This window comes from Perca fluviatilis, chromosome 10 (assembly GCF_010015445.1).
Source record: "Perca fluviatilis chromosome 10, GENO_Pfluv_1.0, whole genome shotgun sequence".
NCBI classification, from domain to species: domain Eukaryota; kingdom Metazoa; phylum Chordata; class Actinopteri; order Perciformes; family Percidae; genus Perca; species Perca fluviatilis.
In genome coordinates this window covers 5,350,046-5,376,079 of record NC_053121.1, presented here as the reverse complement: position 1 = coordinate 5,376,079, position 26,034 = coordinate 5,350,046, and the positions used below count along the sequence as shown (strand labels likewise).

The 26,034-nt window shown below is 42.7% G+C and overlaps 1 protein-coding gene across 3 annotated transcripts in view; it reads left to right on the top strand.

The window, feature by feature from the left end:
• il1rapl2 (interleukin 1 receptor accessory protein-like 2) overlaps nt 1-26,034 on the top strand; it is a 625,772-nt gene that overhangs the window by 13,774 nt on the left and 585,964 nt on the right. The window contains exon 1 of one of the 3 annotated variants that reach the window (XM_039813806.1): nt 13,244-13,261. The exons of the other annotated variants lie outside the window; for them this stretch is intronic. The gene's annotated coding sequence lies outside the window, so the exon portion shown is untranslated. Of the gene's footprint in view, nt 1-13,243; nt 13,262-26,034 lie in introns of those variants that run through there. 3 annotated transcript variants of the gene reach the window in all.

The window sequence follows — 26,034 nt, the reverse complement described above, 5'->3', positions numbered from 1 at the left end:
AAAGAAGATCATGGTCATGTGACCGAAAGCTCCAGAACAACTCAATCAATCAAACAAACAAACTTGAATCTCTATAAACAGATACCTGCATATGAATGCAGAATATGCAGGCAACGGGACAGGAGAATCCCTCCCCACCCCCCCACCCCCTGTAAAAGTGATCAATGCTACTTCACTAATAGACCATATATAGTGGCCCAATCCCAAAGTGAGCCCTGAGGACAAAGGACTAAACACTCACAGATTTAATTGAGCTCAGGTGCTAAGTGAGTGAGGCCACATGGGCTCAGATAGATATAAATGTAATTGGGACAGCACTTCACGAGATCATATGTTACCTTGGCGATGTTCATTTATTTATTTATTTTATTTTTTATTTATTTGAAAGAAAAAGGGGACAATACATATTAATGAACATTTTCACAAATGTAAATATGCCAGATTATAGCCTTAGGCTAATTTCCATCTGCAGACCCCCTGGCAGGTTGGTGTTACACACAAATTAATGAATACATACAAAGACACTATATGCAGACTATATACAAAGGGACAAGGACAAGAACAGTGATCACATCATGTTAAAACAAACAACAACAAGAGTGGACAACAAGGGACATATAGAAAACAGGAAAGCATTGACTATAGTGAACAGTGAACAGACCACAAACTGTCCTGATATTACACTGATCCATATTACACCATTCGTTCAATAACAAAGATGTTGCTGACACTTGCCGGGTTTGGGAATTTTCATTTTAAGTTTGTTGCTTTCCACACGGCCAAGGCCCAGGAGACAGCCGACTGATTCCACATTATTTCAAACTCTTGTTTTACAAGCTGGACGTGGCCGTGTGTCGTGCTGTTGTTTACCTTTATAATTTCCGGATTGCCCTATGGTCTCCGCGGTAAACGTCACAACACTTTGAACTGTGGGTAATTCCCTTTTGGTGAAGTCTGCATCGATGCAGACTCACGGAAATGGCTCGGTAAGTGTGTACTCAAACCCTCACGCTCTTTGAAATTCGACATTGGGACAACCCTAAGCCCTTACGAATTTCGCGAGAACGCGCACCAAAGTCCGTGAGTCTGTGAGTCCAGACTTTGGGATTGGGCCAATATATCTAAAATAAAAGTATTTCAAACTAAGTAAAGCGCTGTAAAGTGAGTGCTGTAACTTTAGTGGCATAGAACGATAAAATCCAATCGTCAGTTGCTGGCTGTATTTAGCCGCTACAGAGCTCCGGGACGCCGGCTACCAGCGGCAGTTGTTTAGCCGCCGATAGGTGACTGTGAGCCGGGTACAGGCACCGCCAGATGACGGTCCTTTTTAGGGGCCGTGGTAGTGGAGCGTAAGCCAGAAAAAGTGAGCGTCATGTGGCGATGACAGTTAAGTTTAGGCACCAAAACGACGAGTTAAGTTTAGGAAGTGTTTTGGCATGGCTGGCCGAATGGCACCATACCCATGGCATGCATTTTTTGTTTTGTTCACAAATAGCACCCTGCCGATAGTCGATGGGTTCTAAGGTTGATCTTTATTTGTGTAGCACTTTTCATACAGGTTTGTGCAATTCAAAAATTCAGATGACTGACAACTACTAGATGGTGATTTTGCTTAGTTTGTTTTCTCAGCTGCCATTTCCAAGACAGACTTTTTTTTTTTAACCTCAGCACACCCAATTTTGCATTTACTGTGAGGTTTTTCTTTGGAATCGACAGCTGACATTTACTCATATGCCTGTGTTTCATGTCCATAAAGACAAAGCTAAAATCTTTTAATTGTGAAACCTAAAATGTGTGCTAACCAGCTGCCTCTGCTTCTTTAAACCGAGTTTCTTTGGAGCTCTGTGGTTCTCTGAGGCTCTGATTCGACGACTTCTGTTTTACATTGAAGCCTCTGATCAGTCGCATGGCGCCTGATACATGGTGATACTATTAGGTTCTGTGGCCGGATTTTGTTGTCTTTGTACAGGGCCAGACTAACTGTTTCCACGTTTCCAGTCTTTATGCTAAGCTAAGCTAACCATCTCCAGGCTCTGGAGAGTGGTATCATTCTTCTCATCTTACTTTTGCGAGAAAAATAATAACTTCCCAAAATGTCCTTTAACAAAATATACGACTAAGAAAGACAACCTTGCCTGTGGATATAGAAAATAGTCTAAATTTAGTGTGATGAATTAGGGCTGGGCGATGTGGAGAAAATCAAATATGATATTTTTTACCAAATACTTTTTACCAAATACCTCGCTATCGATATTGCGATGATTTTGTAGGGTAGACTATTGGGGCTTTAACAAAATATTTACACAATGAGATCTTCAATAACTAATCATCAATAATGGATATATATTGATAGTGGTTAAAGGTAAATAATAAAGCAGCTGGAACAGTCTTGTAAGTAATCACTTTACTGAATTGTAGCCTATAATACCAGGAAGAAAAAAAACACGTATGCCATGTTACAATATCCAAAATCTAAGACAATACCTAGTCTCATATCATGATATCGATATAATATCGATATATTGCCCAGCCCTATGATGAATAGAAAAAAAGTTGGATGGGATTTGGAAGACTAAAAAGGGAACAGTGCCTTACACTTTTCCAAAGGGGATCTCAGGAAATGTCAGTCAGTTCAACGCATTCTCACGAACGGGTCCGTATGATATTGTACGAAAATGTATGCACACCAAAACATATGATATCCTACGAAATTAGCAGACTGCCGGCTGGCTACGAGCTCCATGACGCCGAGCGGCAGTTGCTAGTTGTTTCAGCCGCTACAGAGCTTTGCGATGCGGGCTACGGACCTCCGTCATAGCTCGGTTGTTATCAGCGGCAGTTAGTAGGTGTGTTTAGCCGAAAATGGGTGACTTTGAGCTGCCGCTCGTTTCAGCGGAAATTACGGTTAAATTTAGTCCACAAAATATGAGCATTTTGCCACGATGAAAGTTAAAATTAGGCATCAAAACGACTAGTTAAGATTGGGAAAAAGATTGTGGTTTGGATTAAAACAATCCCAAGGAACATGCATTTCCTAGGTGAAAGTCTATAGTTTCCCCAGGGAAGCAAACTCGGCTCCCTGGCTTGGAAGTCCTGTGTTTTTAGACCCACTCATCCACCCCGACCACCTCCCTACGCGGCCAGCCGCGTTCTTATAAATTGGCTGTCAATGTGGTGCATACAGCAAAAAAAACGTGGAGTGCTTACGAATTACAGTGCTTAACTTTTCGTAGCTTTTGGAACTAACGGTTCATGAGAACATGCTGGTCAGTTACCATTTCTGGCCAATGTGCAAAACATGCAATATTGGGTTTCAATGCTTCTACCTCTACTAACAGCCTAATACCGCTACTATTACTACAATGATTGTTATGGTGCCTGTAGGTCAGTTCTCATCTGTGGAGGTCAGATTTCGCTCAATTAGCCCTGCAGCTGATAAGGGTTGAGTGATTCACTGTCTTGCTCATAGTCAGCAGGGTGGATGTCTGCTGACACGAGGGTTTGAACAAAGATCATCCAGTTGAAGGTTGGTGTACTCCATATGACGACCTCCAAGTGTGTGTTTGAGTGTGTTTTAGCACCGACTTAGATCAACTAACCTCAACCACAAATGTAAAAAGTTCTTGTTATGGTGTAGGTAGGGGCTGTGCAATGAATCAAATTTTGGTCATAATTCAGATTTTCGGCTCCTAATGATCACAAAGACAGTGTATGCCTGGGCGCCTGGGTAGCTCACGTGGTAGAGTGCGCCCCCATATACAGAGGTTTACTCCTAGACGCAGCCGCCGCTGGTTCGTCTCCAACCTGCGGCCCTTTGCTGCATTTCATTCCCCCTTTCTCTCTCCCCTTTCATGTCTTCAGCTGTCCTATAAATAAAGGCCTAAAATGCCCAAAAATTCAAAAAAAAATAAAATTTACACCTAAAAACTAATCTGTAGCTGCAACCTTCGGTCACATGGACAAAAAAAAATGATGTACGTCATGCCTCGAACCCGTACAGTGTTTGGTCAATGTGCTTTTAAAGTTTTTGCTGCGTCATCTTGGTGTGAGCCACAGAGTCACTTTAAACTAGGTTATTTTATTAGCATGGAAGATTTTAAAAACAGGATTAAGGACTTTCTAAATGCACATGTCCTCTTACTGAACTCTTAGCATAGATTGTTTGATGTAAATTTGCCTTTTGTTTTAAGTCTGTTGTTTGTTCTTTCATATTGTAACCCTTTTTATGCTGATGTCTTGGCCAGGACTCCCTTGTAAAAGAGATTTTGAAACCCATTGGTAATATTCCTGGTAAAGTAAAGGTTAAATAAAACAACAATCGAGGAAAAGGATTATTTTGCATGTTACATTTTGCAAGTAAACTCTTATTTTGTCTCGTGCTCTGAATGACACGCACTTTGCCCCTCCCATAGACTGAGTGAGCTCACTCAGCCAATACTCAGCGAAGTCCTGTTTGTGGTATCTGGTGGCATTTCAAAATCAGCGCGAAGCCAAATGAAGATAGCGGAGGGAGAGAAGCAGCGTTTGGTGAGCAAGAAGGGGAGAGCAACAGTTGTGTGGAGCAGAAACACATCGTCTGCAAGATTTTGCTAACACGGTGTTGTCTACAATGATGGGGCGGAATTTTCGGAAACACCCCGTTGTGGTATGATGAGACTAAAACCCGAGACACACCACGCCGATAATCGGCCGTTGGACAGTCTGGCGAGGTCAGTGACTCGAGTCTTTTCCGTGTGTCCCGTGCCGTCGTCCATCTGAGGGGCTGTCGGCGTTCATTTGGCCGACCTGACATGTTCAGTCGGCGGCAGGGCAGATCAGAGCGGAATGAGCCTGAATAGAGTCTCTCAAAATCTGACAAAAATCTTTTAAACTGACCTTTGTTGATCTGAAATGAAGACAGATTCAACAACTGCACGGCCTATTTCTCGCTAAAAATGTTTTCAGAAACACGTTTCAGTGAACTATTTTAGTACAATATGAGATTGTATTCTGAACGAGCCGCCATGACAGTCTGGCTTTGAATTTCCAGAGGGGTCTGCGTCTATGCCGGACCCTACGCCGTAGCCTGACGTGCACCTCTCGAAAAATATAACTACATGTTGCGCCGACGCACCTCGCTTGGCCGTGGCTTCCCCCGACTCATTTCCTGGTTCTCCTTCTCCATAAACAACATGAAATCAAGGAGAGGGTTAACTTTTCCTGCTGCAGATTTCACACCGTAGTCAGAAAGAACAGGGGAGACACTTTCTCTTACTATGACTCTAGAGTCGGTACTCGCTCCGGAGCTAATCGCCGTCACTCTCTCACTTCTAACACTACCACACACTCTCCCCACACACACACAAACACACACACACACACACACACACACACACATGCCGGCTCGATGTACACACCAGCGCACAAGTATAAACATCAGACCACTTAACGTAGGCTACAGCGAGAGCTCTGCGTGGAGCCTCCGCAGAACTGTAAAACAAGCTTAAGGGAAAGATTAGACAACATCAGGTCATTCATAGCCTAGTCCAGTGATTGGCAGCCTTTTTAATATGAAGTGCCATCAAGTGTTCTTGTTAATCAGTGTGCCATATCAGCATTGAGCCCCCGTCATCTTAGCAACAAGGACTAGCTAATCTTCGCAGAATGGGGATGGGGAAAAAGTCAATCAAACTACCGTAAATAGCAGGCTATGATCCTGCATGCCAATGGCTGTGAAAAAGGTCATTTGGCATGCAGATTGGAACATTTCCAAAAAAACTTATTATTATTAAAACACTTATTGCTAGTGTGCCATTGGTTGAGCTCCCAGGTGCCAATGGTGGCACACGTGCCTGAGGTTGCTGACCCCTGGCCTAGTCTATATCCTTCGCATTCCACTTCCGGGATTTCTCCGGTGCTGCAGGAAATTCCGCCGGATGCATGTATTTTCCGTTTCCTTCGGCTTTCTTTGTGATGGAATTTTAAACTCCGGTGGATTTATGAGGACTATGGTTAACTGCTCCTCAGATCTCTGCAGGGTAAATCCAGACAGCTAGCTAAACTATCTGTCCAATCTGAGTTTTCTCTTGCACAATTTTGATTGTTTGAAAGAAACGCCATTAAACCAGAGCACGTTTTCCTCCCATCCCTGAATGCTATGTGGAGTAGTGTATGTGTAATTATGTATGTCTCTCTACAGATACAAGGACTGTAGACAGCTGTACGATAAGGGAATGTTTTGTTTCAGGACTTTCTCCTGTTGGAGGTCAGTGGGCCAGCCACACTTTAGCACAGTGATTCTCAACTGGTGGGTACCCAAATTGGGTCGCGGACCCGTTGTGGGTGGGTCGCGGACAGCTGGTCAATAAATAAATCAATAATATTTAATGCACATCTGATTTCGGACTTTATTTTGAAAAAGTATTCTGACGCACATGCGTCAGAGCCGTGCAGCAGTCAGAGCCGTGCAGCAGTCTAGCGCCGTAGCCATGGTAACCATCATTTGATCAACATGGCATCATGACTTTGCGTAAACATACACGCCACTTTCCTAAAGCCAAATGGCGCGTTATCTGGACGCATTTTCAGCTATCCACGTGTATGTCTACGCTGTATACAGCAGATGTAAACATACACACCACGTGGCGTCGCCACGTTGCGTGTTATCAAGAGAACGAGACGTACTATCGCGAGAACAACGTCACACACGTGTAAAAAAAAATAAAAGGTTGGGTTGGGTTTAGGAAAAGAACACTGGGAAAGGCTTTAGTAACACAAAAAAGCGACAAAAACACGGAAAGAAAACAACAAAAACACATTTAGGAAAACAATAAATGGTTGGGTTTAGGAAAGAAACATTGGGGAAGGCTTAAAAAAAAAATAAAAAAATGGCTGAAAATCGCCACACACAGGACTCCTGGGTGAAAGTCCTGTGTTTTACCCATCTACCACCCCAAACAACCTCCCTTTACACTACTCGCTACGGCGAAAATTCACTCGTAATGTAGGTCAATGGCGGGCGAATTACGTTGAATAAACGCGCTAAAAAGCGATTATGCGTCTCGATAATACGCCAAAATGGCATACGAATTGGCCTGTCATACATACGCCACTTTATGAGATCAGTCTGATTTCATTAACGTTCACTTTAAGTTTGTGTTTATGTTCAGATTCAAGATGGCAAAGTGCAAATATGACCCGGAGTAGGCCTATTTAAAATGTGGATTTTCGTACATTGAGGATAGAAAGGGACAGAAACCCCAGTGTGTGATTTGTAAGTGCTTGCACACGAGAGCTAGCCTGACGTCGTCATACTCAGATTCTAGTCAGAATAGGAGTCTGATACTGCTCCATTGGGCTGCGATTATGGGGCGCGTTTCAACCGAACCAGGAAAGAAAATGCCTCTGCACTCAATTGGATAGACCTACAACCAATCAGAGCAACGGATTATGTGACGTTGCCAAATCCCGTAGGAAGGACGGCAAAAACATCTGTCCAATCGACAAATGCATTGATCGCGGTTCTCTGTTCCTCTTTTAAAAAAATATACGATATATTCTATCTCAATTCTCAAGCAGCAGCCATCTTTGTTGTAAACAAATTCAACCCAAGCGCTCTTTGGTGACGTGGTTGATTACATTTACTGTTGATCATCTGTCCATCATCGTTGAAGCCCGCCCTGACAATTTGATTGGTCTGAACAGCTCTGGTTCGAGCATAGTTGCTCCACAACAGATTAAGTCCAAACCGAACTGCCCGACCTCAAATGTTGTGGGCGGGGCTAAGTTCGACTGTCATCCAGGCTACATGAGAGCATGAAACCATCCAAAAAAATTCTCTTTATGTAAAAAAAGGGGCTATTTTTGAAAAATAAATTTGGTGGGTTTGACTTCTATAAAAGTGGGTCGCGACTTAATGACCATGGAAAAATGACCAGTTGAGACCAGTTGAGAGCCCCTGCTTTAGCATACTTCCCAGAGAGAGAGATAGGCTGAACTAGGCTTTAGCATCTGTGTTTAGGCAACTGCAATATCTTTGTTTATCTTAAAGGTTCAGCTAAATGTAACGCCTCCAGCATGAGTTTAAATACACCCTCAGGAGGAGAGGAACTTCAGAGAGTTGGGGCGGCACTGCACAATGACACGCTGTCGTTAAACTGCCTGCTTAATTGCCTCCTCAATTGAGTGTTCATTGAATGCCTCTTGTGTAAGTCATCAAAGTCTCCCGGAATGTGAAATGAGTTGTGCTGCTCCTGAGTTTTTCCCTAAATATCGTGATTTCAATATTGATCGTTTTTTCCATAATCGCTTTCAACCCTGTCTCCAATGGGACAACACACTTTCTACCCTTCAGGCTCCAGTATTAACACATACTTTCAGAGAGTGTCATTCAGTGGTCTACAGCTACAAAGTTTAATGTTTCTCCTCCCTGAAAGGAGACACCAGTGTCCCTCGCAGCATTACTCATCTTGCCGGTCACAGCGTCTAGATAGCAGCTATTAACTGTCCTTGTTGTGTAACTTAATGTGTAAGACATTCTGGTCGCAGGCCTCCTAGCGTGTCGTCACTTGACAAAAGAGGCAATATGCTTTAATGAGGCTGGATCCCAGAGTGAGACGACATTTGTCTTCTGTGTCCTGGGTCGGAAAAGTTGAAGAAACCTTGGCAACGGAGCAATACCAAAGTATTGTATCTGCTGTCGGCCTTTTGGAGTTACATTTGTTCAGACGAAAAAACAAACACTGTCCTGCATTTAAACCCTGTCTGTCTAAAAAACCTTGTGCATGCCCAGTACCATTGACATTTTGTTGCCACAGTGAATTTGGAATGTTTCCTATTGTGTGCAAATGGAAAGAGGTCTTCTGGGGTTAAACAGAGCTTTTGCATCCAACAACATTTTTTTTGACCGTGTGTGTGTGTGTGTGTGTGTGTGTGTGTTTGTGGGTTAGGTGTGGATGGTGATGGTGGGAGTGAAGGGGTGGGGCATTCAGAGGGGTATTCTGCACCCATCAAACAGAAACACACATCAGCAGTGATGGGTGCAGGGCCAGTCTTGTGCCTGTAAGGAACAAGACTGCACAACTCAGCTAATCCAGACTCAACAGACCATGCTAACGCACACACTGGGCAATAATATAAGAAGAGATTTCAAAGGATATGTCTTTCTTAAATTTTAATAATAAGAAATCACATTTTCAGTTCATAGGTAAACAAGTGAATACTGTTACACGCATAATGTCAAACTGTCCTTTCAAGAAAAACTGCAGTATTTCTCATTTAATCAAGCTGACAACAACCCGTGATTAGATTTTCTTAAAAAGTCTTGTGGTTGTACAATAATGATTGTCCTCTCTGGACAAAACAAGGTCACCAGTGTTTTTTCAGCCATGTTAGTCGTGTGGCGCTATGGATCCCACTCCCCTTACTTCAACAGATAACACTTTCTGTTATCCAGTGAAAATTGTCAACATATACCAGATAGATTGGCACAAAGATTTGTACGTATATGGATGGTTGAATTCATTGAAATATGGATGAATCCTAATGACTTTGGTGATCGTTATTGATGGCCAAATGAAGCTTCATGAATGAATGATTGTCTTTATTTTCTGAGCCCACTAGATGGCGGTCTTGGTTTAAAGAAAACGGCTGAAGGAATGGCAATTCAGTGTGCTTTTAGTCTCGCAGGGTCTGGCTAGACCACACGGCATTCCGGCATGGGAGAAAAACGCGCTCTGGTTTATTGGCACGTCTTTAAACCAATCACAGTCGTCTTGGCTGGCGCTAAGCACTCGACGGAGCCACGGTGCCGCTTCAAAATAGCCTCGGGAAGGAACTTGTTTCGGTGGAACACATGTACGTTGAAAGGTTGTTTTAGTCGTGCAACAGAAATCTCAGGTTGGACAGATAGTCTAGCTAGCTGTCTGGATTTACCCTGCAGAGATCTGAGGAGCAGTTAGTTCCGGCGGCAACAGACCGATCCCGGAGGTGGAACGTCGTGGATATAGACTTTGACTATAGACCATTGTTAAACAGAGAGTACCATCTAGTGGGCTCAGAAAATAAAGAAAATGGTTCACAGAGCTTCGTGAAGCTCTCATTTGGCCATCACTAGTGATTGTCAGACTTTTCCCCTAGCGCCACGCCACTGTGAGCTTGGCATGGGGTTTTGAGTGTGTCAACAACTATTGGATAAATTGCAATGAGGTTTAGCCTAGAAATCTAGGCGCACCCTAGCGGCAGCAAATGCAATTTGCAGCCAAGGTCAGTCTAGCAACTCTCTGTTGGCTTGCAAGCTGGAAAAACCAAATTCTGGTCAGGACAATCACATCGTGTGTAGAGTCGGTGGGCGGGCTTAACATAAGGACGACAGAGTTGCGACGGTTCCGCGTGAATTCCCTGCTACTTGAAAACAAAGAAGATGGCTGCTGCTGCTGCTGGCGAACAGCGGTCTTTTGAATCGGCTTTGGCCGCGACTCGACTTGGAGTTAAGCACTGAAATCATTCTTAAAAAAGGAAGATGTGTTTGGAGTTTTGCGGACCGGATACGGCAAAAATTTGAAAGACAACCGTTTATCCCGCCCCTCAGATTGAGCCCTGCCAATGGTGACTTCCCAGACCCAACACCTTGATTTGGGTCTGGCTTGTCAGGCTAATTAAGTTTGGTATCTTCATGTCCCCTCTGGATGAATTGTAATAACTTTAGTAGTTTTAGCTTAGGATTTCAGATCCCCTAACTACATCAAATGCAAGCCAATACAGCAGCCCTTCTATAGATTCTACCCGGGTTGTGTCTAGATGCTAACCTTAGATTTGCAAAAAGTCTCGCAAGACTCGCTGCCCAAAGACCAACCTTAACCTTATTGTAAGGTAAATGCCTAACCTCAACCATCTCGCAAGACTTTTGCAAATCTTAGGTTACCATGTAAACATGACCGTTCTACTCATGTTACCATACTCATGTTACCCATTTCAGATAAGGGATTGATTAATTTGCAGTCATTTAAGTCATTTTGGAGGCTTGTGGTGCTGTTGAATTTCATTATATTGAATTAAATTAACCGGCAACTCAATCTTGCTTACCTGAACAAAATGAGCCAACGACCCAAACTTAGTTCCTGCGTAAAAACCTCATGTGAAAGATGTCATAGGCATCAGTTAAGTTATGTAAATGTCAGTGTTATTTAAAAGCCTTTTGCTGTGACAGTATTCTGCTCTACTATTTAAGTAGAGTCAATATTAAGTACTAAACCCTGCTAAACACTGAGTGTAAATGGAATAACATAAAAATTATATAGTATAAGAAGTAGAACAATAAACTCTAAGCATCTGCTCCACTTGCATCCCTGTATAGCTCTGTTTCCTGTCCCTTTCTTGTATCTTCTTGCCCCTCACCCCCTCCTCCTCACTGTGACTCTCTAGTTCAGCCTTCAGCACATCTACCAGTGTGCATGGCCTATCCTTAGCTGACTTAACATGGTCCGACAGGCCAATCCCTATGGATTCTGATCAAATAGAGCAATAGTGTACACAGCAGCAACAGTGCAGCCCCAGCCTGCTAAAACAGCAGCCATAATATGGCAAAGATCAGCGTCCTGCAAAACTGATTCGACACGTTTATCTGCTGATTCTATTTTGTTTCCCACACCATTTTTACAGAAGTGGTTTTGGCTGGTATTTTGCTCATGACGTGCGTGTGTGTTACAGGTAAAACACATCACCACAGTGCAGGGACAAAAAGGGCTGTACTGTACTTGACGTTACTGGCAAGCTTTTGTTTTCTCCCAACGAATGCGATAGACCTTCGATTCATGGTATCCCCCACCACTCAAGCAGCTATTGTATTCAACTTGCAAACACTTGAAACTTGCTGGAGATCAGCTATGCTATTGGGCTCGTTCGAGATGAACTGCGCCTCGCCTGTAAAGTGGACGAGAGCAGGTGGCAGCAGCCGGGGGCGGTGACAAAAATCTGCGGTCAAGTCGGACAGTTTTCAGCCGATTCCAGCAGCCTTCAGGCTGAACAGGAAGTCACAAAAACACTCCCATCCTGTTAGGTCCGATTCTGATTTAATAAAATGTTATCAGATCCATATATCAGCGTGTACACAGCCTCCAGTTGTTTTTATTATGACAGAGTAGCTGTCAAAATGCTCTACAGGCGATCTGTTGCTGATTTTAATTAACAGACTGTAGATCATCCTTAATCTGATCCGTAAACAGATTTAGTCTCTCTGACTTCTAAACGTAACTATCAGCCACACTGCACACTGGTTTGTACAGAATAAGCCTTTAAATCAGACAAATAGCAGTTAAAATCCCTCAAATTCAAAATCAATAAAACGTTTATATAAAACGTCATCATGTTGAGACGATTCTGAACCAATCAGCCGTTAGATGAGCTGAGAGGCCGTCGTTTCCCAGCATGCCTTGGGTCCGCCTGGGTCTTGCAGTCGGTGAAAAGCAACTGCGCTGCCTGCGTCTCAAACCTGCGGCTGCCTTGATCTCGTGAGGTTATCGTTGCCCACGTGTGCATGATGTCAGAGCAAGTCGGGATCAAGTCGGGACACAAATCTAACCAGCATGCATTGGGCGGCGAACACCAGCGATCGATTCTGCGCAGACCTGGCTCATCTCGAACAAGCCTATTGTGTTATGGTAATGCAGTTGTGAGTATATGATGCAGTCAAGGATACTCTGACATCTGATAACTAACAGTTTTTGAGATAAGTTTACAGAAAAAATGTTCAAGAAGATAAACAATAAGCAATTTTTTTTTTTATTAAAAGGTCGTTCAAAAACATTTAATTTGATTTTAGAGTGCATTATTAAAATATAAAAACACAAAACAGGAAGATGCAATGTTTGTGATCAGGAAAGAGACTACATAAAACGTAATGCTTTTACTGTAGAACCAACCTAACAGACATTTATTTAAACTACTAATTAAAATATATTATATAGAAAAGTTCTGATTTTTAGATTCTTTTTTAGAAGTTTATATTTTATTTTATTTTATTTTTACCAACTGCCTTAACATGTCAAGAAGAAGAAAACGTTGTCATCTGCCAAAAAACACCAAGAAGAAGGAGCCATTCGAAACTCAGATGACAGAGTGTCCCTGAATGCACCAACAGGAAGAGTTTTTAGATCAGTCCTTGCTAGTAGCTACATTGGCGTGCAAAAACAGGTGAATTGAACACAAAACATTCACTGTTATGGATTAACTATCTCAAACAAGTTTTAACTGCCAGAGGATTTTGACACTATATGTTTCCAGGGAGGTAGGAAACTAATCAAAAAGTTATGTCATGCTTTGTGAAATGTTTGGTAAATTGTTGGGGGCTAAAACATGAAAAAAGAAACCTCTTGGATAGTCCTTTGAACATTTCACAGCAGTACTTCTATTTGATCACACTAGTACATTTCTCAACTGCTTTTGTGTCTGTCATGTTAAGAATAGCCTGTTTTACAAAATATGTTCAATCAATGAAATCACCTGCTGAGCTAGGGGGTGGGGGCCTGTATATGAAATGATGCAAAATCTTTGCTCTCCATGGCACATATTTCAGGACAATAGGCTATATATCCAAGTAGAGTCACTGTTTTGTAAGTAAGTCTGAAGTCTTGGTTATTAAGGCCTGAGTCAAGGCCTCAAGACCAACAAATCCCTAGTCAAGTCTAATTCTGGAACTTGTGTTTCACTAAACAAGTCATTTTTCTCTGTCTGATGGTCTGATTTGTGTCTGTCTGATGGTCCAACACAGACTCACAGCAGTTCGTGAAATGGTCACTTTATTTAATCTATTGATTTGTGTACACGGACACGTTTATTTCGTCGTGGTCAGCACGTATTTTCAATGGGAAGCATCTTTCGTGATCACAGCACGACTACGGTAGCATGGAGTAGTATGAAATGCCGAAAATCTGCGCAGGGAGGTTGGTTGGGGTGGTGGATGGGTCAAACAACACAGGACTTTCACCCAGGAGACCGGGGATCGTGGCCCGCGTGTGACGTCAACTTTCCCCGTTGTTCTTTTCCTAAACTCAACAGTCCCGTTGTTGTCCAGCGTCTCCCAGAGACCGCGGATCGTGTCCCGGCGTGTGACGTGTCCTTTCCACGTTCTTCTTTTCCTAAACCCAACCTCCGTATAGATGCTTCCCATTACGTGTGCTGACCACCACGAAATAAATGAGATAAACGTGTCCGTGGCTAAGTGCCGTATTTTACGCGATGGGAGTGAGAATGTGTTTGGAACGCACCATGTACTCAAAATAGCAACTATGAGTACATAAGTTATTATCCAAATGTATTTATCAAATAATTTTCCAATTCTGAATGTTTTATTGTCTTTCTATATTTCTATGATTGCACTTTCTGTGCTGTTGTTCTGACTCAATGACATTGTAAATGAGGGTCGCCTCTCAATGATCTCTCGAGGATAAATAAATGAATGAATGTGAAGTGTGCGAACTGAGACACAGCCTATGTAACTTTTAAAAGTAAAAAAATTATATTCTTCATGTTGCAAATGAATAGTTCTGTTCATAAGTGATAAAAAAAACACCCTCTGTCTCAATTAAACACAATCAAAGGGTGTGCTGCTATAGCCATAGTTGGTCTGGTATGACTCTCGTCTACTTATGCTACGTTTGATCATATACCATTATCCTGTAATTGTTATATGTGGCCACAGCGGCCGCTGAAACAAAGCTTACATATCGTCGTTGCTGCTTCTCTCCTGTCAGGATTGATTTGAACCGCTCGCCACTGGTTTTTATGTAGAACTGAAGATTATCACCCTTGTTAAACACGACTCAATTTTGCAGTTCAGACCCTACACAGTGTTGTACTTTCTGTCAGATGTCTTGGAATGTCTCAGTAAGATGTGCCAAAGATCAAAGATGGCTACAACTACATTTGAATCAACAGGGATTATACATGTCACAGCCAGTTTGAATGGCTTCAAATCAGCACTGAAGCAAATAAAGCCAAGCGGCACGACACAGTCACAGCCAGTTAAGTGCCAATGATAGAATGTTTGCTTATTCAGAAGTCAAGCTCATTTGACGGAAGAGCTCAAAGAATCTGTGTCAAGCCACAGAGTCAACTTTCTAAATGTTGTTGCACGTAATCATTTATAGCTTTGATGTTTTTATTCAAACACTATACGAGAACATATCCCAGGTTCCATCCTTTAGGGATTTGATTTAGACTGAATGATGTTCTATTTTCTCACACTTTGTGCGTGCGTGTGTGTGAAAATAAGAAACAATGGAGGCTTCTTCTATCCTCGAGTGTCCTGCTCTCTTCCTCCGTTCGCTCACACTTCTTCTTCTTCTCTCTCCATTTATCTCCGTCAGCCTCTCTCCACAGCAGCTATGGCTTTATTAATGGAGAGGAGAAGAGACACAACACGGTTTCTAGTTTCATTGGACCCGAGTGCAAACTATCGGGAGGGATTCACGAGTGCTACAGTTGTACATTGAAACGTTTACATGAATAATTTTGATGATATTGAAAATTGCCTTCTTTTTTTCTTTTTAGCCATCATGACTGAATTTAAATATAGGCTTTAGGCTGCAGCAGTTTATTGATGGACAAAATGCAATTTGGAAAACATCTGCGTAGCTACACTGTGTTGACTGCAGCTGGAACATTATAATGCCGGACTGCACCCTCTCTTGGGCCAGAGAGTCCACACTGGCACCGACTCCGGTGACTCTGACAGTGCCACAGTCTGAAGACTTTTGCTCAAATTGTCTGTTTTGCTGCCAAGGAGGTGCTCTCTGTGCTCTGGTTGCCAGTTTATGGTTTTCAGGGATAATGTGTCTCAGATCAGCGCGTTACAGAACTCAATGTGTGTCTCTGGCCGTGAAAAATGTGATTATGAGGTATATTAAACAAGAAAAGAGAGCGAGGCCCGATCCATTCAAGCCCCAAAGTCGGATTACTGAAGTTGAACTCAGTAAGTGTAGTTACAGCAATATGTGTGAGGTAGGGGCGTTGGAATTAATCATTGCATTGATGCAGCGTGATGCGGACCTGGGCGATTCTGCATTGATTCAGTGACGGACCAGTGATCGATTGTAGCCTAATGATGGTACTTGTTGATTTTCCGATCGCTGCTTTCTTTGTTTTTGCCTTTTGTCTGTTGTCTGCTGTGTTCAGACTCTTTTTCAAAGAGAAGATCCAATAAAAAGGGGAGTTCATGTATCTGACTGTGTGAATTTGTTAATGAAAACCATATGTAGCCAATATATATATTGAGAACGTGACTCATCGTGATGCATCGGGATATCAAATTGATTCAAATCATTGACATGGGCAATTGTGGGAAGTGTCCAGCACCTGCAGGAGTTGTCCGGTCTGTTGATGCTTTGAAAGGTAGCAGATTCACCTGGACCGTTGGGACTATGCTGTGATCCTTCTAATGGCCACTGCATGCCTTTTGTGCCAGCTCTAGTCTATGTGCTCTAGTACAGTGGTTCCCAAAGTGGGGGTCGTAGACCCCAAGTGGGTTTCACTGGGTCCTCAGCAACAAGAGGAAATCATTTATTTTCACTAAAATTACATATAGAAGTAGAGCTGGGTATCGTTCAAAATTTTTTTGACTTTGATACGGTTCCTAAACTTTTTTCCATACCAAATTTATAAAACAAAAAACTGAATTACAACATTACGGCGCAAATCGTTTTATTAATTTCAGCTCCTACTATGTGAGCCCTGTCTCTGTGCATAACGTAGAGTTTTTCCTGTCTGCCTCTGCAACGTGTAACGTTAGACAGCCAAATCACCAGCATTATTACGTCTTGGTAGAAGCATGCTGCATGTTTATTGGCTAACTGGCACTGATGAGATTTACTCCTTCTGTATTGAAATTGGCTATTGAATGACGTGGCATCTTTTTGATACTCGATACTTTAAAGTCAATTCGGTTGGTGCCTAAAAAGTATTGAATTTGGTACCCACCCCTATACATAAGTAACACAATGACAGAATCTATGACCATTTTGGTCATGGTTTTTATACACTTTCTATAAAAAATTATCTAAAAGCAAAAATCCTATAAGATGCAGGACCATGGGACAAAATCTTATCAAATGGGGATCCGTGGTGAAATTTCTGTCAGTTTATGGATCCTTGACGTGAAAAAGTTTGGGAACCACTACTCTACTGCAAGCAACCTGATGAACCTGATTAACACACGGCCCCTTAACTCAAAATCTGTGGCAGTTTCACGGAATCGCAAAAAATTCTGTGATGGGCCCACAGAAGAATTTCGTGAAATGAACACGGCCCCTTAAGTTAAGGAAAAGGTTGTGGGTGGGTTTACGTTTCCATGACACCCGGGACAACAACGGGACGGTTGGGTTTAGTAAGACAATAAATGGTTGTGTTTAGGAAAACAATAAATGGTTGTGTTTAGGAAAACAATAAATGGTTGTGTTTAGGAAAACAATAAATGGTTGGGTTGAGGAAAACAATAATGGGACGCGGAAAACAACAACGGGTACGGTTTGGTTTAGGAAACAACGTGACACCCACGACACAATCCCCGGTCTCCTGGGTGAAAGTCCTGTGTTTGACCCATCCACCACCCCAACCAACCTCAGTACGTGGATTTTCGGGCTTTCATACTACATGCTCTTAATGCTACGTCATCTTCTCATTGACTTTACATTGGCATTTTTTTCCATGGTGGCCACACAGAATTCTAACACATTCTGGGCCACCATCATGTAATGCGGTGTTAACAGTTCGTGATCATTTCACAGAATTCTGTGATACCAGGCTGACTGCAAGCCTTTGTAATTGCGTCACTGCAACTTGCACACGGACGGGCACATGCCTCTTGACACTTGTGCTAGCCATTTTTATTGCACTATTTCAGGGGTCGGAAACCTTTTTGATATGAAGGCAGTGATATTTTTTCCCTTTTGCGCCGAGTTCTGTGAAGAAGGCAATAAGTATGGCGAAAAGTCAATCCAACTACTGTAAATAACAGGCCGTGCTCCTGCCAATGGCTGTGCAAGAGGTCGTTTGGCATGCAGACTGGAACATTTACAAAAAATCTCTCTTGCACACTTATTGCTAGTGTGCCATTGGTTGAGCTACAATGCCTAAGGTTGCTGACCCTGCACTATAGGAATGTATCATAAAATCACAGAGGTATGGCTTTTCTGCATCTTTTCTACTGGTTTTGGTGTATAGCAGTACTGCGATGTGGAGGAACTGGAAATATCAGGTTGTGGCTACACAGACAATATTTGTTGGGAGAATAAATTCACAGTTATAAAAAGATAGAATACCACCAGCCAGGGATGTCAATAATGAATGTTTCCGACTACTGTAAATCAACACAGAAGTCATGAACTGAATTAGCACTCCCCTGCTCTGAATACAAATGCATTTTAGTGGTGGCAGTAAATGGACAGATAAAGTTGGAGCAACAAGTTGTTGTTTTTTTACATTTTTTATTCAACTTCCTTTCCTAGAGAAAGAATGGGCCATGTGACTGCCCTGACAATAGTGAGTCAGCTTGAAAGGAGTTTGTGTCATTCTTGTGCACATGTGTAGGTGCTCATTGGTGTGCCTGGAACAGTACTTAGTTTTAATAAAGTTCAGAGCGGAGAAAGCTGACTCACAGCTGTACAACGATCCAAACGTGATCATGGTGTGTATTCCAGTCCTTCCAGTTTTTTTGTGATTGTTGTGGGCAAAAATCCTTGATTATGCGGCACATTTTCTTAAAAAATGCGATGGAATATGCGGAATATTTATGCAATTTTATGCGATGAAATTGCGGGAACTTGCGGTTTGATGAAAAAGAGTGATTCCCCCAACACAGTGCTTTTCGATGATTACGTCACTTCATAACGTTCCCATGGCAACAGGGGAAAATGGCTGCTCTTGTGAGAAGTAAACACAACATTTTTCAACTTTCTGCTAAGATATATCGACTTTTTTGCAACAAAAATGCGGGGATTATGAAATCATGCAAGCCCCGCATATTTTGCGCGGAAATCTGCAATTTATGCGGCAAGAGTGCGGCGTATTTGAAAAAATGCGGCCCCCGCATCAATATGCGGACTTTGGCTGATTATGCATTGAATTATGCGATCGCATAATCACATTTTTCTGGAGGGACTGGTATTAGGTCTACTTTGGTTTAGTCTCGCATTACCAGATGTCCAGACCTTCCTCCAAAGCGCTGTGGAGGAGGGCATATCCGTCTTCGCGAAATATGGATTAAAAAGGCGCACAGGAAACAAAAACCTTGAAAAAATTATATACGACCCCGCCACATCACAGACATGTTGATTCGCACAGGACTAATATTACCACAGGACCTCTGTGTTCAGCGATATATGGTAGGTCGTTTGCGGGGAAATTTTTACTTGACAAATTACAGACATGGCCGATTCGCACAGGATTAAGATCTCAGAAGACCCTCGTAATTATAACAAATGACTAGAGGTCTCCAGATAATACTAATCCTGTTCAAATAGGGCTTTTTTTGTCACATTACTTTCTGCTTTGCTCCTGTCATAATTACTATGGCCATTAGAGGGCGCCGCCACTAGAAAAGTAGAGATGCGTCGTAATTGCTGCTTAAACATGCAACCTATGGGAGCGAGAGTCCTGGATGAACCGGGGGAAAAAAACAACGCTTGTGAAGACTATTTCGGTGTTTCCTTTAGGAACAACCTACACTTAGAACGGACCCACCGCGGTGATGTTTTTGGTGGAGATGTTCGTTTAATAGTCGACTGGGAAGAAAGCGAAACGTTTTGACGATAAACTACATCAACGCAACAGCATGTGGAGTTAAACTGGACGGGCCCAAAAGCCTCTGAATAGTTCTACTTGCATTATGTCGGCAGGATAATTTTTTGTACAGCCCTATTTCTGATACCGTGGTGGCAGAAATTTTGCCATGGTGGGCCGCCACTACAAAATCAACATAGAGGAAAGACTGCTATTTATTCTCATAAATTAATAACGGAACCATCCCGGACCACGGTCCACCATTTGGTGATGCCCGGCCTATTGGGATGGGAAACATTCTGATGGAATCCACTTATTCACTTATATAATTTTCTTACTCTTCATTTTCCCCATGTTGTCTACTCACTGCAACTTTTTTCGATCAGCAAAATGTTGCAGTGTGTGCGCGCGACTGCAATACGCATTCAAACAAAGGCAAGGGAAGGAGAGAAGGGGGGAAAAAAATGACGAGAGAGAGTTTAGAAAGAGAATCTGGCAACTGAGCCATAACCTGTTTATGTAAACATTAATCTTGGCTAAACTGCTGATAGACTGGCTTCGCAAACAACACACACACACAGAAGCGAGGTAATAGCGTCAATCCCACTCCCCCTCTCTCAATAGATATTCTCCCATGAATACGCCACACAGAGAGAAGCGAGGCCTCTTGTAATTAAGTTCTACATGTGCAAATCCAGTTGTGAAGCATTGCTTATGAGATCGGCTGTATAATCACATCGCCCCAAAAGGGAGAGGCCGCTTACTTAGCATTTAAATAGGTTCCTTCCCCCTGCAACTGTGTGTGTGTGTGTGTGTGTGTGTGTGTATATGTGTGCGTGTGCGCGTGCGCAACACAACACAAATATTGCACTACACTGTATTTCATTGTGTGCGAAAGAGGGTGTGTTTGCACGATAAGCACTGCCATGTATATTTCTGGGTGGGTATGCATCATAATGTATCATTTTCGAGTGTTCCGGCATGGGGGAGTGTGTGTGTGATAAACACATTCTCTTATCGCTGTGTGTGTGTGTGTGTGTGTGTGTGTGTGTGTGTGTGTGTGTGTGCAATAAATCTTGCCTACACGTGATTTCTTAGGGGTCCCGATGGAACATTGTAGTGTCAATAGAGCAGATTTGAAAATTGGATGCAGAGGGAATATCGGGGAGAATGAAGTGTGTGTGTGTGTGTGTTTCTCTGCTCACAGGAAGACCAGAAAGGTTTAAGGTTAAAAGTTAGTGTTAAATTCAAGGTATAGAGAATTAATTAATGTAGATTAACTATATGTAAGAAACCAAAGTGGAACATCATGGTGTGTGTGTGTGTGTGTGTGTGTGTGTGTGTGTGTGTGTGTGTGTGTGTGTGTGTGTGTGTGTGTGTGTGTGTGTGTGTGTGTGTGTGTGTGTGTGTGTGTGTGTGTGTATGTGTTTCCCACTGGGGATATCGCTAAGGCAGTCAACCTCACGGAGGCGTTGTTATTGAAATGAAACGTAATGTCAACGCGTGTCCTGAAGCTCATCCAGTCTACTCATGCTCAGGGATTTGGCCTTGTGAAATGCAACAGTTGTTCTATTTTCTCCTCTCCCCGTTTAATTCCCTAAGTCTGCAGTGCAAAATGAGTTGGCACTGTTCCCTTCTGAAGAGGGGGGGCGTCTTCGGAAATGGATTACAAAATGGGTTTTACACTGTTGCACAGTTCTTACCCTTGTCAAAAAGTTGAAGTTGTCCCCTCTGACTTTTTCAAGCTTTATTTTTTAATTAAAATTTTTTTAAGACTGGACAGTGAGAACAGATCAGTGTGTTGTACAGCATGATGACTTGAGTGGAAGAACTTATCACAGCTCTGACTCCATCTGGCTTCGAGAAACAGCCGAGGATGGCTCTTGCAAATAAATTATTAACAGTATTTTAAAAGTGATGATATGAAATTGCAGAAGGAGTGAAAATATAGTAGATGAAGCTGCAGACTGCGTGTGTTTGCATTAGTAAGAAAGCACCTACTTACTGACAGGTATGCTGTTTTTTTGTTTTTTTAGGGACTAAGAATATCTATATATTAATTTGTGATATAAACTCACTATGCCTACATCTTTCCCGATACAGATGGAGCAAAAATACTAAATCTGGCGAAAATCAACACACTAGTCTGGCAAAAAAAGCTCAATTCAGCCAAAGCTGTTTCCAAGAAATAGGAAAATATAGTGGTCTTAATTTAATACAGAAATAAGAGACAGAATGTTTTTACTGTATTGACATTTAAAGGTCCCATGGCATGAAAATTTCACTTTATGAGTTTTTTTAACATTAATATGAGTTCCCCCAGCCTGCCTATGGTCCCCCAGTGGCTAGAAATGGCGATAGGTGTAAACCGAGCCCTGGGTATCCTGCTCTGACTTTGAGAAAATGAAAGCTCAGATGGGCCAATCTGGAATCTTCTCCTTATGAGGTCATAAGGAGGAAGGTTACCTCCCCTTTCTCTGCTTTGCCCGCCCAGAGAATTTGGCCCACCCATGAGAGAGAGAGAGAGACATCAGGCTCGTTCGAGATGAGCCAGATCTGCGCCAGAATCGATCACCGGTGATCGGCGCCCAATGCATGCCGGTTAGATTTGTGTCCGACTTGATCCCGACTTGCTCTGACGTCATGCACACGTGGGCAACGATAATCTCCGCGAGACCAAAGGCGGCCGCAGTTCTACGAGGCATGGCGCGGTTGCTTTTCACCAACTGCAAGAGCCAAAGCGGGGCGCAGGTGGACCCAGGGCATGCTGGGGAAGCACCGGCCTCTCAGCTGATCAAACAGCTGATTGGTTCAGAATCGACTCAACATGATGACGTTTTATATAAACTTTTTATTGATTTTCAATCGGAGGGATTTTAACTGTGATTTGTCTGATTTAAAAGCTTATTCTGTACAGAACACATGTTGTGTGGCTGATAGTTGTGTTTAAAAGTCAGAGAGACTAAATCTGTTCAGATTACGGATCATCTACAGTCTGTTGTTTATTAAAATCAGCAACAGATCGCATGTAGAGAATTTTGACAGCTACTTTGTCATAATAAAACAACTGGAGACTGTGTAGGAGCTGATATAGGGGTCTGATAACATTTTATTAAATCGGAATCGGACCACCGTGTTTCTGTCACTTCCTGTTCAGCCTGAAGGCTGCTGGAGTCAGCTGGAAAACTGTCCGACTTGAGAGTGGACTTTTGTCACCGCCCCCTGCTGCTGCCGCCTGCTCTCGTCTACTTTAGGCGAGGCGCGAGTTCATCTCGAACGAACCTATCATGGCTTGCAAACGCAAGCAAAGCATGGCAGTTGGTCAAGGCCACACCCCCACCCTCCACCATGCCCCCCTCTCTCCTCCTCAATAGCATTTAAAGCTACAGACAGAAATGTCAAATACTAAGGAAAGCTCATTATGGGACTGGCTCTAGTGGCTGTAATTCTGTACCAAGGCTGAATTTCGGGAAAGACTTCAGATACAGTATTAGGGGACCACTAAGGCCTATATAAAATAGACTTCAGATACAGTATTAGGGGACCACTAAGGCCTATATAAAAGAGACTTCAGATACAGTATTAGGGGACTACTAAGGTCTATATAAAAGCATCCAAAAAGCAGCATGTCATAGGACCTTTAAAGCTACAGACACAGAAATGGCATGTCCTAAGGAAAGCTCATTGTGGGACTGGCTCGTAATGGCTGCAATTCTGTACCAAGACTGAATTTCCGGAAAGAGACTTCAGATACAGTATTAGGGGACCACTAAGGCCTATATAAAAGAGACTTCAGATACAGTATTAGGGGACCACTAAGGCCTATATAAAAGAGACTTCAGATACAGTATTAGGGGACCACTAAGGCCTATATAAAAGAGACTTCAGATACAGTATTAGGGGACCACTAAGGCCTATATAAAAGAGACTTCAGATACAGTATTAGGGCACCACTAAGGCCTATATAAAAGAGACTTCAGATACAGTATTAGGGGACCACTAAGGCCTATATAAAAGAGACTTCAGATACAGTATTAGGGCACCACTAAGGCCTATATAAAAGAGACTTCAGATACAGTATTAGGGGACCACTAAGGCCTATATAAAAGAGACTTCAGATACAGTATTAGGGCACCACTAAGGCCTATATAAAAGAGACTTCAGATACAGTATTAGGGGACCACTAAGGCCTATATAAAATAGACTTCAGATACAGTATTAGGGGACCACTGACGCCTATATAAAAGCATCCAAAAAGCAGCATGTCATGGGACCTTTAACTTTAACCATGGTCCCTTTTACCTAACCTTAAACAAATGGTCTTTATTGTCTTAAACCCAAATCTAAATACACAGGACTATGACACCGGAATCCAGTTTACACCCACCAGTAACCCATTTACCCCCTAAAAATTCTGCGGAGCAAATATGTAGCTCTTCCTTTGCTTGAGAAAACATCGCCTGTGAACAAAACCCAGGCAAATAGCATTTACAGGGTTCATTTCGACCAAACCAGCTTTGGTAATTGTTACCCACTGGGTGCGTCACGATCCCCGCGAGCAATCGCAGCCATTTAGGCTACGTTCACATCGAAAGTCTTAATGCTTAATTCAGATTTTTTTTAGCTCAGATACGATTTTTGGTTGGGCTGTTCACATGACCTTTTCAAACGTGGCCTATATCAGATTCCAGTGTGAACTGTTTGCGGTTTCGAACTGACCCGCATGCGCAAAAGAACAATAACAATAACATCAGACGCAGCACGCTGTTGCACTAAAGTTAGGGAGGTTATGAAGGAAGCATTTTCGTTTTTATTTCAAAATGTTTGTGTAATGGCAGCCGTAACATTAATGAGCAGGTGCTGAGGAGGAGAAGAATGAAGAGAAAGAGAGCCAAATTGGCTATTTTGGCCTTTTTGCGGGGGTTATGGCTGCAAATCCACTACAGAGGTCTGTGTGGATACAGAGACGAAGCCAGGACTGGTGGTACTGCGTTGTGAATAGCTTCACAGAGACGCAGTTTATTCAAAACTTTCGGATGTCAAGGGCAACTTTTGATAAATGTCCATGTAGATTGACGTAAAAGTCGCATCGAATCCGCCTTGGTTGTTCACACTGCGGCCGCATTGAAAAAAATCAGACCTCGTAGTAGTAGTAGTCTATATGGAATGGTGTTAGCGTTCTAAACTCCGGTGGATTTCTGAGGACTATGGTTAACTGCTCCTCAGATCTCTGCAGGGTAAATCCAGACAGCTAGCTTGACTGTCCAATCAGAGTTTTCTGTCGCACGACTAAAACATCATGCAACGTACGCATGTTCCACCAAAACAAGTTCCTTCCCGGGGCTATTTTGCAGCGACTCCGTCCGGCGCTTAGCACCGCCCAAGACCATTGTGACTGGTTGAAAGAAATGCCAATAAACCAGGTTTTTTGTCCCATCCCGGAATGCTGTTTGGACTCGCCAGACCTTCCTCCGCACCTTTCGCTCCTCTGACAAAGCGAAACTGTGGTGGAAGTGATTTTTCCAAACAATAGAAATGGAACAAGCGTAGCTTCTCTTGGTGCTGGACTTCTAATTTTTGCTGAAAATGCAGTGAGCGCCCGTCATGTGCACACTCTTAACGTAATCTTCAATGTCATCACTGCTGCCTGAAACACACGATCGCTAAATCATTAGAAAGTAGCACCGTGATCATCCACAACATCATTAAAGGAGCATGTTGTGTGGGTTTGTACAGTATGTGACAGCTGTGGGTGTGAGTCATTGCTGCAGGTTAGGATTCTTCACACTCATTCATTCATTTTCAGCAACATCTGTGTAACACAAGTGTTGATTGAAATGTTGTCGCTCCGCTGGACTGATATTAACTGGCACTTCTACACCCGGATGACGATGATGATGATGATGATGATAATGATGATGATTTTTTTTTCGTACCCCGTGGGCATGTTAGTCATGCCATGACCACATGTATGCAACGCTTAATAGGAAACGTCACCGGTGAAAAAATAAATGCTGCTGGTAGATACATTATTTCTGTGGATAGAAATACCATTCTTTTTCGCTTGAGCTTGTTTAACTATTGCTTATAGCTCCAGGGTTAACCCCCCCCCAGTGTATTGAAAACCTGGCCACCAGGCCTAATCCACTGGGATTTTTTTCTATCTTTAAGACACTTTTTTCAGCCACAGTGAGCCTACAGAGGGCGGGCTCAGAGGAAAACTTAATTTTTTGTGTATATTTTTGAATCTCCAGTTAGCTTTTAGCACTGACTTAATGTAGGGCC